Source organism: Rhipicephalus microplus, chromosome 5 (assembly GCF_043290135.1).
Source record: "Rhipicephalus microplus isolate Deutch F79 chromosome 5, USDA_Rmic, whole genome shotgun sequence".
NCBI classification, from domain to species: domain Eukaryota; kingdom Metazoa; phylum Arthropoda; class Arachnida; order Ixodida; family Ixodidae; genus Rhipicephalus; species Rhipicephalus microplus.
In genome coordinates, this window is record NC_134704.1 from 26,488,786 (window position 1) to 26,503,567 (window position 14,782).

General features: G+C 47.0%; 1 protein-coding gene across 2 annotated transcripts in view; it reads left to right on the plus strand.

Annotated features, from left to right (window-relative positions):
- Positions 1–14,782, plus strand: part of LOC142817694 (suppressor of lurcher protein 1-like) — a 413,217-nt gene that overhangs the window by 388,521 nt on the left and 9,914 nt on the right. The window lies entirely within an intron of this gene.

Sequence of the window (14,782 nt, forward strand, 5' to 3'; positions counted from 1 at the left end):
CTTTCTTTTTTTTTCCTTCTTCACGCTGCTGCGTTCCGTTTATTCGATTTGGCAGAGTGACCCGGAAGCCGAGCAGAAAGAACGTCAATCATCGGACGTTTCGCGCGATTACCAAAGCGAAAGCAGGGCGCAAACACGGGAGACAAAAGGAAATGTCGTCGCGTTGCTCGTCAGCCCAGCTGGCAATAAAGTAACGCGAGAAGAGAACCGGGACGAGAACGAAATGAAGGGGATATAATTCGTGACAGGCGGGGAGGGAAAAAAGGGGGGGTTAGGGTTAAGGAACAGGGTGCGCTAGTAAGGAGACAAGGCGTGGTGGGCCACTATGGCTACGTACGAGCGTAGACAAGCCGCGGCGGTGAATGTATGGCGCCGTAGCCAGAAGTGGCAGCTTGGCAACTTTTTTTTCTCGCGAAGCGAGAGAAAAAGACGTATCCCACCCGAACCCATCTCGGGCCCCGAAGTGTGGCGTCGTGTTTGTGTTGCGGCGGCGGCTTTGTTCTTGGCCCGTCGTTTCCCATCTCGGCTTGTTGCTCAACGACGCGTCGTAGTCGTCGTCGTATATACGCAATGAAATGCTGGGACGTCGCGAGTGTTGTGGGATCTCTCGGGCACACAGCGGCGCCTTTCTCTGTTCGAGTGTTGTTTCTTTCCGCGGCGAAGAAGAGGCGATGCTCGACTGGGATGCACGCAGAATGGAATAGACGAGAGAGAGAGAGAAAAAAAAACGAAATAAATGGCTTCCTCCGGGGATGGCGTTTTTAGCTGCGGCCTCCCAGACAACGCCCGTTTATTCGAGCAGCGAATGACTCTCCGGGGCAATAATTTCTGGGCCCACAACTTCGCGTCTGCAGCGTTTTCGAGAAACGGTAAATATGGCTGCGGAACGGGGTACGAGAAAAAGAAAATTGGAGATGAAAGCGCCCAACTGGCGGGAGAAGCGCGAAGAATAAGCGAAAAAAAGATGTGAATGACGCTGCGATAACTGGCCACAGGCCTTGCGACGAGGCTTAGGGTCGCTTGCATCCCTTCACTTGTGATGCTGAAAGTGCGAGGCGCCTGAAATGCAGACCCACTACGCTATCACTCGTTTCCCCGAGCACCGTTAGAAACGCTTTGGGCGATGTTCTTTCGAAATTGTTTTGACTGGCTATCACTTTTCATTTAACGCTTCTCCTGATTATTGTATGTGCGGAATTTCTTTGTCATTCAAAGTGCCTGTTGTGTACATCAATCGCATTTGTGTAGGGTTTACGCTGAATGTCAAAACGTGCTGGCCGTGCGCTCTAATCTATTGACGATCCTTGCGACTGTGCGCCGTGCTCTCCATATACCACCCAAACAACGACTGCGAAGAGTGGTGCGACTCGACGGTTCACTCTAAGGTTCTCGACCGTTCACTAAAGTTTGTCTCTGCAGATACTTACGTGCGCCCTTTTCAGGATGCTTGGTTTCGTTTTATTCTTCTTTTTTCGCCTTCTTTTAGTCTTAGCTTTGCTCTTGCGCAAAACTTTTCGAAGCTCCCAAAAGCTGTTTACCCCCATTGTCAACGAGTAGCTTGCCTTACTATGCCGAAAAAAAAAATGACAGCCTCTCGGCGCGCGATCGCCCTAAAAGGACCCTTATAAGTGTCCGCGACAGGTCCTCGTCCTTCGTCGTCGCCTTCCATCGCCGCCGTTTCGCTCTTCGTCTTCCTCACTCCAGCCCCATGCATCTGCTTCCTCTTGAACGCGTACCAACGGCTTAGAAAGCCAGGCTCACCTTCGGGACGAGAACTCCTCGCCGGCTCTTCCTTGAAAAGGGAGAAGAATCCCTCGAGAGGCCAGAGATTTAGCGCCGCCTGGTGCCAGAGACAACGAACTGCCGCCGAGCGCCAAGTTTGTTCCTCGGCTGCGACGTGGAGCGCTCCAGTCACGGGAAAAAAAAAAAAAAAAAAAAAGCTCCCCACGGCACGGCCGCCGTTCACGCCAGGGTGGCCGAGAAGAGCTCTTTGCATGCATCTCCTCTTTTTACGCCCTCTCTCTCTCGGTCTTTTTTCTCTTTACGTGCTAGCTCTTTCGTTTCTAGTAATGTGGCGTAAGGGACGGATGAAACGTCCACTGCTAACGATAAAGAGCGTATATATATGGCTGTCTAGAAGGCCGAACCGGTGGTGCTGCGTAAGTAAGTATACATACCCTCCCTGTTTATTGGAGAGTGAGCCCTCGCCCATCTCTCAGCTGATTATTGACGACGCCTGCAAATGAAGACGGAAGAACGTGCCAGCATGCGTTGCGCTGAAACCTGTCGGTTTGAACGCGGTGTTGTCGCAGGAGACGTGGTTCCCTTTATTTTCCATCTCGAGCGCATGATACGCACGCGGAACTACAATTTAGGCTACTGCGCCGTTGTGAGCTTGAGAAAGTGTCTCGCTGGAAAGCTAATTTTAAAAACAAACAAAGATGTTCTGTATTTCAATTCAAAGTTTGTAGAAGGGTAGACAAATGGTGAAGAAAAGGAAGCGTAGTTATTTCGGCATCCTATAGTACGCTTCCCTACACGTTACACAAGTTACATAAACGTTACATAAATATTACATAAGTGCTCCTTCGATACAGCCGTCACGTCGGGTTGACGTCTATTGTGGTTGGTTGTCATGCGCTGAAGTTGATTTAAGTAGCAGTGTCCAGGGCGGCATCCTCGCCAGCATCAGCACTTCATATCAGCTTCTGATGTTGCTAATACACATGTTCCAGTTGGCATCGTTGCGCAAGTGCAAACTGGTTATACAAACATCTGCAACTCTTCAGCATGTCTGTGCGTGCAACATTTGTACTGTAGAGAAGCCTCCGAACACTGAAATGGGCCGAACTCTCAAGTGCTTTCTAGTGGGTCTACCCAAAAAAGGAAGCCGCTCGCGCAGAGAGTCCATGCTTGGCCGGTGCTAACGCCATTGTGTACGCTCGCTGTGTGCCAGCTAATAAACGCCCTAACAGTACATACACTTAGCGTCATTTCATGACGCATCACTCAATAAGAAAATTGCAACACGGCCGCCTTCCCTCCACATGCTTCGCATAACGTTGACTCTCGGGCACCTGGGATCTGCCGAATTTCAATTTATAAATTTTAACTTGGCGTTTTTGCACGCGTGAGAAAGCAGCGCCTTTTATAAAAACCTCGAACGCCAAGCGGTGCCTGCGTCAATGTTACAGAGCATATTCCAGTTCACGGTGGTCCATATGAAACGCTGATCGCGCGGAGACATCACTTTCCACATCGGTAGCGAACGCATGCCACACCAGACTACTTCGCGTATATGGTCGTACATGGGCAGAAACTACGCCTCTGTAGCTTTCCCTTCGTTGCCAAGAAAAGTTGTCTGCAATTATAGCTCGTAGATTCGCCTGAAATTCGTTTTTTTTCTCAGCTCTGTGTGGCCTACAGCCGCTTCGCCACAAGACGCAGTTCAGCAAACGTTCCGTCCCACTGCATTGGCCCATTTAGGCTCACAAATTCAATTCAGCCCACGAGGTTCACAATCGGCCGTTTTTCTAATCGAAACAAAAGCAAAAGTACCCTAATGAACAACTGCACAAGTTATACACGCTGCAGTGAAATTACTGTCAGTCTCTCCCCCACTTTTTTTCTTTTCCCTCTCTTCCCTCTTTCTCGTCTTTTTTGTCCCCTTCCCTAATCCCCCAGTGTAGGGTAGCCAACAAGATGTCTTTCTGGTTAACCTCCCTGCCTTCTCCCTTTTGTTGCTTCCTCCTCCTCCTTATTCGAAGTTTCGAGCATGAAGGCTACACTATAGTGCATGCACTATCCATCATTCACGTGGTGGCTGAACGACCGTAGCTCCACAGTTGACTCTAGTAAATATTTTAGTACGCCCTATGGTCGTCGTCTTATGGTCATCTTCGAGTGTTGAGAACGCCGGTAAGAATTAAAAGGCGCCATTCTTGTGGTCTCAAGTGTGATTCCTTGTAAACACGCACTCGTGTCGCCCACTCCGAAGCGGTGACGTACTACAATGAAAGCTACATTCGCAGCGGTGCTGTTTATAACCGTATTCTTCGGCTACGCGTATCTCTCGAAATCGCTGAACTGTTTCCACTGTCGCACTCTTTCTGCACACTATAATACAGCTATCTCGTAATCGTACTTAAGGCTCATATCCTCCTTTTCGCTCGCATATTCCCAATCATTAGTATTTCCAATGTGGTTGTGGCGTTACGAGGTTGTCTTGTAAAGTGATACGGTAAGCAAAAAAAAAAGAAAGAAACCATACATGTCCACCACGGTTTTTAATGTCACAAACTTTCGTCATCCATTGGCACCACACATTTTACGACATGGTCATGATTTCATTACTTCTATGTTTTTACCCGCCTTAGCGAGAGGAATTTTAAGGCCCTTATACAGCAGCTAATCACAAGCATTGTCCACATCTCTAGTCCAATGAACTGGCGCTCTTTGGCCATCAATTGGCCCTTGCGCCAAAAAAACACAAAATATTAAAAGCAAAAAAAGAAATAGTTTCCCTGTTCCTTCATGCTTCTCTCTCTCCCCTGTTTCCTCATTTCTTCCTTTTTGCTTTGTGGCATTATTTTCCTTATATGAAGCGCTCACGGGAGTCGTATTACGTAGCGTTTCGCGGCTGTTATAGCGTTAGTTTGCGCAGTGAATTCTCATTTAGTAAAAAGCGCTTCCGAGAATTCCAATAATGCGAACTCTCATTTTAAGAACTTTCGTATTACGCTCATCTTTTACGAGTACCAACTCATGGACGGCTTGTTTGCGTCCTTCTCGGAGCTGCGTCCAATTACCTAAGTGAACAAAGAAAAAAAGATTGGCTGTAAACACTCGGCTCAACGGGGGGCCTCTCTAGAGTCTTCAAATATACGCTGCAGACAAAGTGAAGCGAAAAGTGAGAGTGCCCCGAATGCGCACCGGGCCCGCGAGCTTTGTTTGCCTATAGCGTTATCGAATCGTAAACAACCAACCTGCGCCAGCCAATGAGCGGCGAGTAGCAGACAATGACAACACACACACAAAACTTTCTTCACACTCTATGATGTGGGAATCGGCGCAGCCGTACACAGATGTCTGGAAAAAAACAACATAAGCAAGCAGGTCGACGTGTAGACGGCGCATGAGAGTCCGAGCAAGGTGGTGCAGCCTACAGGGCAGGGATAGGCAGGCCCTGGGGAGAAACCGGTGCTCTAGGGAGCAAAATAATGCGACGCATAAAGAGACAACCAAAGGATGGTTGCGAATATATTGATCAAGCCGGCGGGGCACACTGCGATGGACAGAGTTCGAGAACTGGGGCGGCAAGCCCGGCAAAAGGATCGCCTTTGTTCCAAGCTCACGCTACAACTCTGGTTATCGAGACAGCGCTTCTAGGTTTTTTCGTGCTCAACGAATGCGCAGAGATCAACGGCATGAAAACCCACTCATTCTTTTTTTTTTTGGTTCTGTTCTTGTTACCGCCAGCCCATAGATGATCATAGATAGAATGAGCAAAAAAATAATAGTGAACTGTACGACCCACTCATTCCCTCTATAAAACTATCAAAGTGCTAACTTTCTTTGGTTTTGTTTGGAGGCATTTGAAGCAGCTGGTTTCGACAGAACAAAATCTAGGAAATGAAAAACTTTATCGCTATATTCAGTAAGCCTGCGAGCGCTTTTTATTTCATATATTTAGAGTCTTTCGCTTCCCCTTTCTTGCTTTTCGACTCCGTTCCGTTCTTTTTTTTCTGCTTTTTTTTTGTTCATAGGCGATCTGCTCAGTTCTACCATCTTATACTGTCAAACACAGTGTCGAACCGCTTGCCGAGAAGTTGCAGCAAAACGCGTGTGATCCGAAACAAAATGGTGACGTTTCATTTCGCCAATCTTCGTGAACTGTTCACACGGTCGTCGAACAAGTAACGACGCGGAACATTCCAGAATTTGGCGTTAAAAAAAAAAGAGTAATAGGGGAGAATACCGCAGTGGTCTGCGAGGATTCGCAGCACTGTAAAAAAAATGAAAGCAGTTCAGTGAAAGAGAGCAACTGCGCAGTGCTGGTGAAGCGCGCTCAAAGTTCTCTGCAAACTCTACTCAGCCAGAGCTGCAACAGAGTCGTGTTTCCTGTTCGGTTTTTTGATATTTCTTATTTCGCATGCATTGGAGAAGCGTCGCAGAGACCCATTCAGTCATTTCCAAACAATTCCAAGCAAAACGAAAAAAGAAAAAGAGAGAGAGAGGGGGGGGGGGGGGGGGGCGTCCGCTCGGAAGCGAACGCTTCTTTAGTTGGACGGTCGCGCAGAATGAAGGAGACTTCTTTAGATGTGCGCCAGTGGAGCTTAATACGATGCAGTGCGCTCGAGTTTAACTCCCGCAATCTCCGAATTCAGTAACGTACACTTAGGACGAAACATCAATGAGCTGTTTAAGCTTACTTATATTTATTGTACAATATGACTCTAGCATATCGGCGCTTAAATGAGCGCTTAAATGTGATAGATGTTGAATTTTATTTGGCGCATCGGTTCGTACTTGGTTTGCTGAAATATAGGCAAGTTTAAAGATTGTGGCAGCTTATAAAAAGTTGCTTTAGAAAAGTAAATGCGTCAAGCGTTCCGTGCTCGGATATGCATTCTGAGGCACCAAACTAATCACTTTATTAATTAAAAAGAAGGATAAAAAGGATATTTGATAAGTCGACCTTAATTGGGTTAGAGCCAACCCCATACATTTAATCAGCGAAATGAACAAGAACATGGCAATATAAGTTACTATATTGCTTGTATCAACCTTGTTAGTTTAATGACTCCGAGGCAGCAACCGCGAAGTAGGACTCGTTCCTATAAAACACTTAGATATCTTGAAATTGTGTTCGCACTCTCTTATGATAATGATAAACATCAGATAATAGCCCTATTGTCGAGCTTCCGATTGCAAGCCTATATCAACAGCATTCGATAAGAACACGCATTGTTTTCCGGCCGTTCGATTTTCAGTGGTGCCAACACGGAGCTTAACGACTCTCCTTGGACCGGAGCTTGAACTTACTGGAAGTTTTATCGTCAGGCACGCGAACAGAGCTTTGACTGATTTGGGTTTTGAAATGAGCGTCGACTAATAAAAGCAAGTGCAGCAGGAAAGTGCGTGTAATTTTCTATTCGTGTGGCTCGTTCATTCATTTGGCATTATTTCATCTGTTCTATGGGAACGCCTTGGACTTTTGCATAGTACCACCGCTGCATACGCGTCAGCCCATGTACTGAAAATTTTATCCTCTCTTTCCCTTCTCTTTCCTTTCTCTCATCTTCTTAAGCTCTTTTCCCATTCCCTGTAGCGTAGGGTAGCAAACCAGGCCTGGTTAACCTTTCTGCCTTCTATCTTGTTGTTCTTCCTTCCTTTGTATTATATAAATGTATGTTTCTTGTTTACTGGGTACTTTTTTTTATTATTTACGCCGTCAAATTGACTCCAGCCATAGTTTATAGAGAAAGCCCGACGTTTCGTGACTGATTCCTTCCCTTCCTCGGCGAGTAAGTGTGCTGGTCATGAAAGCATCGGCGTGTCTTGTCCTGTACTTCGTTTTGTCTGCATTCTTGTGGAATTCCTGCAGTATCCTTAATAGGTTAATGTCTGGTTCATAGGGCCGGCCTACTTACTTTAATAATACAGCAAATTGGGCTAGGTGGTACTGGTTCCCTATTAGTTTACCGGTACTGGCACACGGGGCATCACACAGTATGCACTGAATGTGCTGCACAGACATGCACGCGCTTGTTAAACTAACAAGGTGAAGGGGAGTACCATGTGATAGTATAGTTTACAGGAACAATTTTGAACACGAAAGCGCTGTAATATTTCACAAAAATCTATATATGTACACTGCAGCCAGCATCTACTTTTCGTGACAGGCACAGATTCAACAAAAGATAGAGACATTTAAATCGGCTTCTCAAATACCGTTTGTCTCAACTCCTTTTCAAAGAGTATGATGCAGTTAAAGCTCTTCAAGTACAATCATTATTTAAAAATTGACTGCATGCATAACGGAATATAGAGAGGAGACATGCTCAAACAAATACATGCGCAAACCATCAATGAAAGCGCTCGTAAACAAAGCAATGCAAGCAAACTTGGAATATAAATTTTTTTTGTTTATTTTCCTCGCTATGTGAGTGCTTATTCTCCAGACGATTCGTACTCTGCCGTCCGCTTCCCTCTTTTCTCTTCATGAAATATCACCTCCATAAGGAAAAACGCGCACCAATAGGGACAGCCTGCATGACATTAACAACGGTGTGTTTCGCCAATCAGAAGCGCTTCTTTAGAACGAAATGCTTCGTTAATTTCTCCCTCAGTTTCTACGGCTAAGAACCACCTTCGTGTCTGAGGTGGAGGCACACATCAGTATGCAAATTTACTCCTGCGTCGTCGTTATAAGATAAAAAAGAGCCGCAAGATGCAAATTAACCTCGCTTTGTACTACGAAAAGTAACGGCCCCCATCGGTTAACCATTAATACAATGGTCCGTACGTACTACCAAAACTGCGGAAAACAAAGCCGTATGTGACCAAAATTAACTGCACTCATTTTGTTTCCATCTCCTTTGCGCTGGAGGAGGATAAACAGGGAGAAGGGGCACTGTTTGTTCTCGGCCTGCGTTGCGAAGACGTCCTTTTTTTATGAAGTGCGCCTGCCGAGAAAACTCCTTAAGCGCCACTAAATGAACTATGTAGTGTTACTGTTTATCACAAACACACGTCTATACTTATATTGCAGGCTGTTCTGCATGTTTCTAATTAGAGTGCCTAGAATCTTTCAGAGAATTCCATGTTTGCTCGTTACAGCCCGTACTCGTTAAAGCTTTGCCGCTATGTGTTAGCGTCAACATCGATCAGCCTGAGTGCATTAGATGCTGCATGGCGCAATGAAAAAGTTACTATAGGAATAAACAACGAAAGAGGGAAGGAAAGAAGGAAGGAAAGAAGGAAGGAAAGAAGAAAGGGGTAGGGAAGAAAAAGGGAGGGAGGAAGGGGGGAAAGACGCTACTGCTGTTTTCTAACGAGTGTTTTATCGAGAGTGTTTAAAACTTGTTACAATTAAGTATACAGAAAACCTAGGAAATCTAAGCAGTCCTTTAAAAAAAGCAAGAACGAAACAACCCAAACAAAGGAAAAATCAGAACGTATTACTCTGGCAGGATGCCAAATAAGTAAAGTTACGTGCCTTGTAGATATAGGCTAACTCGTGCACAGTCAAAGCGATTGACACCACGTGCTGCTGCTCATCATATTTCACTACTACTCCCATTTCTAGGAACCCCGACTATAGGCCGCTGATATATTGTGTCAGAGGGACGCCATAGTACATTATAAATTACCTTCAGAGATGCGTCCAAGTGCGACGACAAACGCAAGATAGTCAGGTATTACATCTACGAACTTATATTAGACGAGCTCTTTTTTCTACATGCTACTACAAAAATGCATATACGCAAAAATGGTAATGTCAACCCAGTACATTTCAAATGGCATGGTAACACGCTTCCTCTTAGTATAAAAAATTAACGCCATATCCCTAAAGAGAATGGTGTTAGAGGAGCCTGCTCGGAGCTGCACCGGGCATTCCTTGTCGAGTCCATTGGCGAGTCCAATGTAGATCCATTAGTAGTCAGTTTCAGTTTCCAATGGTCATTACGGCTCTTCGAGTGCATGCTTTGGGGTACATGCAAGGAGGTTTGAAAATTGGGTGCATGCTACCACAGCAACTGAGGTATGCTGAGGCTTTACGGTAGGTCGCCAAATACGAAAGAAATGTTGAGCGCTCTGGACGATTATAAATGATAAACGCGCGTTGAATACTAGATCTTGCTTTAGCGCCACGCATCTGGTCAAGCCAATCCAAGCCTAGTCGACGGCCGCGGCTCATGTTGTGAAGGAAGAGGGTGCTACAGTGCTCTGATTAGGGCTGAGACACTAGAGAGTTTTAGTACTGCGTACGCTGCGTACGTAGCGGCGTTGCGTACGTAAGGACGCCACGTTCTGTGTAGTGCGCATGCGCAGACCGCAACGCACACGTATCGCGTTACGTACGCAGCCGCTACGCACGCACGCATGAGATGCGTGCGTGCGTACATATGAGGTGATCGCGCCACTCTCGAACAAGTTCGCGAAAGCGCGAGACTTCGTTTTGCAAAATGGCGGCATCGAAGGCAAGCACCGACCGGCTCTGTGGCTTAAAATATGGCCACAACCTGGCTATAACACTTGGATTGGCTCACATTGGCTGTCAACAACACGTGCTTCTATTTTGATCTACCAGATGGCGCAACACGCTTCACGCTCTTTACGTACGCGGGTACAACGGCGTACTAAAAGCCGATTAGTGGGAAACGACGCCACGTAACGCAAGGCGCTTGCGTGATGCGTACGTAGCACCATTTCGCAGTACTAAGACTCTCTACTGTTCGTTACCGCACTGAGCATTACCCCACTGAGTGGCACTGAGCCTTAACACATTGAACGTCACCACACTGGGCGTTAACCCTGAGCGCTACCGCAGCTACTGCGCTGAGCCAGCAGACATGTGGACGCACTTGAATTATGAACGCGCAATCGGGACGTCGTAGCGTCTTGGAGCCGCTTCTTCCGCCCGCTAGGCTGTGTGGTGCGACTCCGAGTTTCAGTCGTGGTTCCCCAAAGAGGCGGCCCGTGTTGCACGGTTTTATTCAAGATGACGCGAAGTGGGGTCCGCGAATGTGCGAAACATTCACTGCACTGGACGTATTCAAAGGGCGCGTTTCTCCGCCGGCGACCGTTCACCATATAAAGTGCGAGAACAGTTGTCGATGTCATTCATTCGTTACTCGGCCCCCTTTTATTCGGTCCGGTGGGAAAGTGGCATCAAAGCATTTTCTCGCTCGGCCGTGAAAAGGAATCGAGCTGCTGTTCTCGAGCCGAGAGCTCTCGCTCCACGAGTGCTTTTCACGGAATTTATTTTTTTGATGCCTTTACCAAAACACTCGATATCTTTAAGGGTTATTGATACTTCCAGCAAAGTATGTAGACACTTTCAAAGAGTGTGATGGTGGAAGCAGTCAACAAAAAAATTATCAGTCCTGTTTCCCTAGAGCGCAGCTGCCCGTCAGCCTTTCCTATGCAATAGCGCTATCTCGGCCGTTCGGGACAACGTTTACGCGTGCAACGTCAGAATCCTGTAATTTTGACGTGCGTTTACGTTAACCCACGAAAGTAACTCGAGCGCACTCTTCCCAATTCGTTAATACTATACTGATGACAGCAATCATTATCATCATCATCATCCTGACTACGTCTACTGCAGGACAAAAGCCTCTCCCATGCTCCGCCAGACAACTATAGGTCCAGTGCTTGCTACTGCCAATTTACACCCGCAAACTTCTTAATCTCATCTTCCCCCCTAACCTTCTGTCTCCCCCTAACCAGCTTGCCTTCTCTAAGAATACATAAACTTAGGACAGCAATCAGTAATTGCTAATTGGTGGTTTGATCGTGTTAGGGGCATACTATGTGAGTACCCTTCTTACAAATATTCCAATGATCAGGACACAGATTACGCAGTTTTTTTCGATCACAAATCCTTCCAGGCAGGCCTCATGAAAACACCACACATTTCCCCCTGCAGGCAACCATGGTGGTATGCGAAAGCGTGGTCGATGATGGCTCTCGTCGCTTCGGGATCGGGAGCGGCCACTCGATGCTGTCGTTGCCCTTCAACTTTCCGAGCCCGGAGTTCTGGGTCAGCCTTATAACGCTGATGTTCCACTGTGGCGTGCCGAGCCAGTATTGCTTCCACAGAAGTTTCCTGGCAACGTTGACGTTTGGATTCCCTGGCTCCAAGTTTGGGGACCGCTTGCCGACGCTGACGTTTACGTTCGACTTCCCGAACCTCCTTCTGCTCCGCGGTGGGGGCGCTGCCGCTGTAACTAGCGACGACGTTGACGTTGTTCCTGGCGTTCCGTAAACCGTTGCACAGAGACAGAATGACGCAAACACAGCGAACGCGTGTTTTGAACTGCGCCGTTACAATTGAACCGTCCACATACGTACCCTTAAATAGAGAGGGAGGGAGAGTTGTACGCAATGATTTGCTGCGCCGCACCTTTGGTGGAGAGAGGAATATGGGAGGAGGAAAGTGCATACCTGCGTAAGAAAGGAGGGGAATTTGGGAGAGTTGCGCATATGCAGTATGGGTGCGGACGTCGCAGAACGAATACTGCCCCGAGCACAAGATGCTCTTGCATCTCAAAGACGTAAGCGAACTTTCTCCAATAATCTATGCCATGCCATTTCACAGTCCTCACTGTTTTGCCAGATTCGCTACCGCGAGAACCAGAGTCGAACAGCGTCGTGCTGCTCGACCAATGACGTCAAACGTGACGTTTATACGCAAATCAAGTGACTCTTCTGCACGTGACGGTGACTCGTAGTACCACAGTGGTACCGCTGTTGCGCTCTTCGGGTTACAAAAACGCGGCGGAACCAGACGGCTTACGGTCCGATATTGTGTTTCAATCGCTCAGTAATATATCAATGGGTACTACAATGCATTAGGATAGTGCTACACTTTCAAGTCTGTGCGAACCTGACGAGGTACACCAGTACTATGCACAGATATAAATGGTCGGGGTTTGTTCACAAGCTCACAACATCGTCCATCTCTTGCGTTTTCGGCGGCGCATTGATTCGAACAGCTCGACAGCCGAACCACTGACAACTCCCATGCGCCAAGCATCAAAGGCCTCCCTTCTAAAGACTTCCTAGCCACTCCGATTCCAAAACACTCCCGTCACGTGGCATTTTCCTGTAATGGCCGTATCCCCGAAAGTGAAGAATTGCGAAGAGTGCGCTGTTGTTTCGCACCACCACCGCTCTGGCGAGCGCGTTGCTTGTGGGTGCATACTTTACGCTCCTCCGAGTGCTTTCTTGTGAGTGGGCATACATAAAGTGCGCGGTCATTTTTCTCCGCGTCCGGTCCTTCTCTCGCCCTTACAGCGAAGGTTTCTGACAGCTCACAGAGACGCGCAACGTTCGTGAATAATATGCGCCCTAATCGGCCCCCTCTTCTTCTTGCTCCTCTTTTATCGTTGTTTTCTTTCTGGCAGAATCTAATAACCGCGCGGCATCTTCGTGACGAAGACAAGTGTTTACCACGTGCAGAAGCGCTGCAACGCGTATACCCTTAGACTCGCGCAGCGTGGCTCCTATGTGCTTTCCCTTGAAGTGTGAAGTTCACTCACGTGACTCATTTAAAAGGGGTCGCCCAGATAAGCTTTGTATAAAGCCTGCAACTCAACGTATAGACTCAGAAAACTTTGTCTCTCCTTTTACACACGTGGCTCTCACGTGTATAACACTCCCTCTAGAGATGCACGTTGACTCTCTTTAAGAGAGTCGTGGGACGAACGACTCTCCTAAAGAGCGTCAATGTGCCTCTCTAAAGGGAGTGCAACACACATGTGATTCTCACATGTATAAAAGAGGAGCTAAAGAGCTCTTTTGTATTATTAGAGTGTAAAATGAACGTAAAAGGGGAAGAGTACACTGTTTAGCTTATAATAACCCGCCAGTGCAAACAGTAGGATACAAAGCATTTATCATGTTATTATATAGCTAAGTCTAGTATAACCTTACCGCTAAATTTTGACTACACTTTGAAAACTGTAACTCTTATTTTTACATGTGGTAATCACACGTGTAACACTCCCTTTAGAGATGCTCGCTGACTCTCTTTAGGAGAGTAGTAGCCCACCCAACTTTCCATAAGAAAGTCAGTGCACGACTCTCCTAAATAGAGTCAGCGAGTCTTTTTAGGAGAGCCGTGCACTCCCTCTTTTGTAAAGTTGGGCGTGCCACTACCTCCTAAAGAGAGTCAGCGTGTCTTTCTAAAGTAAGTGCTACACATGTGACTCACACGTATAAAAGGATAGTCAAAGGACACTTTTCCTAGAGCCCTGCCACAGTGGTCTAGTGGCTAAGGTACTCGGCTACTGACCGGCAGGTCGCGGGATCGAACCGCGGCTGCGGCGGCTGCATTTCCGATGGAGGCGGAAACGCTGTAGGCCTGTTTGCTCAGATTTGGGTGCACGTTAAAGAACCCCAGGTGGTTAAAATTTCCGGAACCCTCCACTACGGTGTCTCTCATAATCATATTGTGGTTTTGGGGCATTAAACCCCATATATAATATCAAATCTAGAGAGCCTATGCATGACCGGCCAAATGGCCAGTCGTGTAAGCTCTCTATTTTTCCACTCAAAAGTGTAGCGGTGAAAAGGTCCGCAGCGTTACAAAGAGAGTCCCCTCATCCAGGAACTTTGTCTTTTATAGGATCACCATATATTGTATGGCACAAAGAATCGACGGGAGACACAAAAAAAAGATGCACACGCAACAAAGCGTTACAAGTAGTGCTCCGTTGTGTGTGTGTCTTTCCTGTGTGCCGTTGATTCGTTTCGCCGTCTAATCTCCACCGATGCTATGTTAACACGCCCAATATTAAACACGCCCGATAGCTTCTCGTTCTACGTAAAAAGAACTGTAGCTTTAACAACTTCATACGATTGAAATTATAATGCACCACAAATTGTGAGATCACCTTTGAAAAACTGCAGATGTTCCCTCAAGCAAAACGGATCTCGTGGTCGCAAATCTTGAGCGGACGCGTACTATGCATGCAGGTCATGAGGGCGATTGTGTACACTGCGCTACGGTCATATTTTCAGGTGCAGCATGCTTAAGTGAAGCGACTTT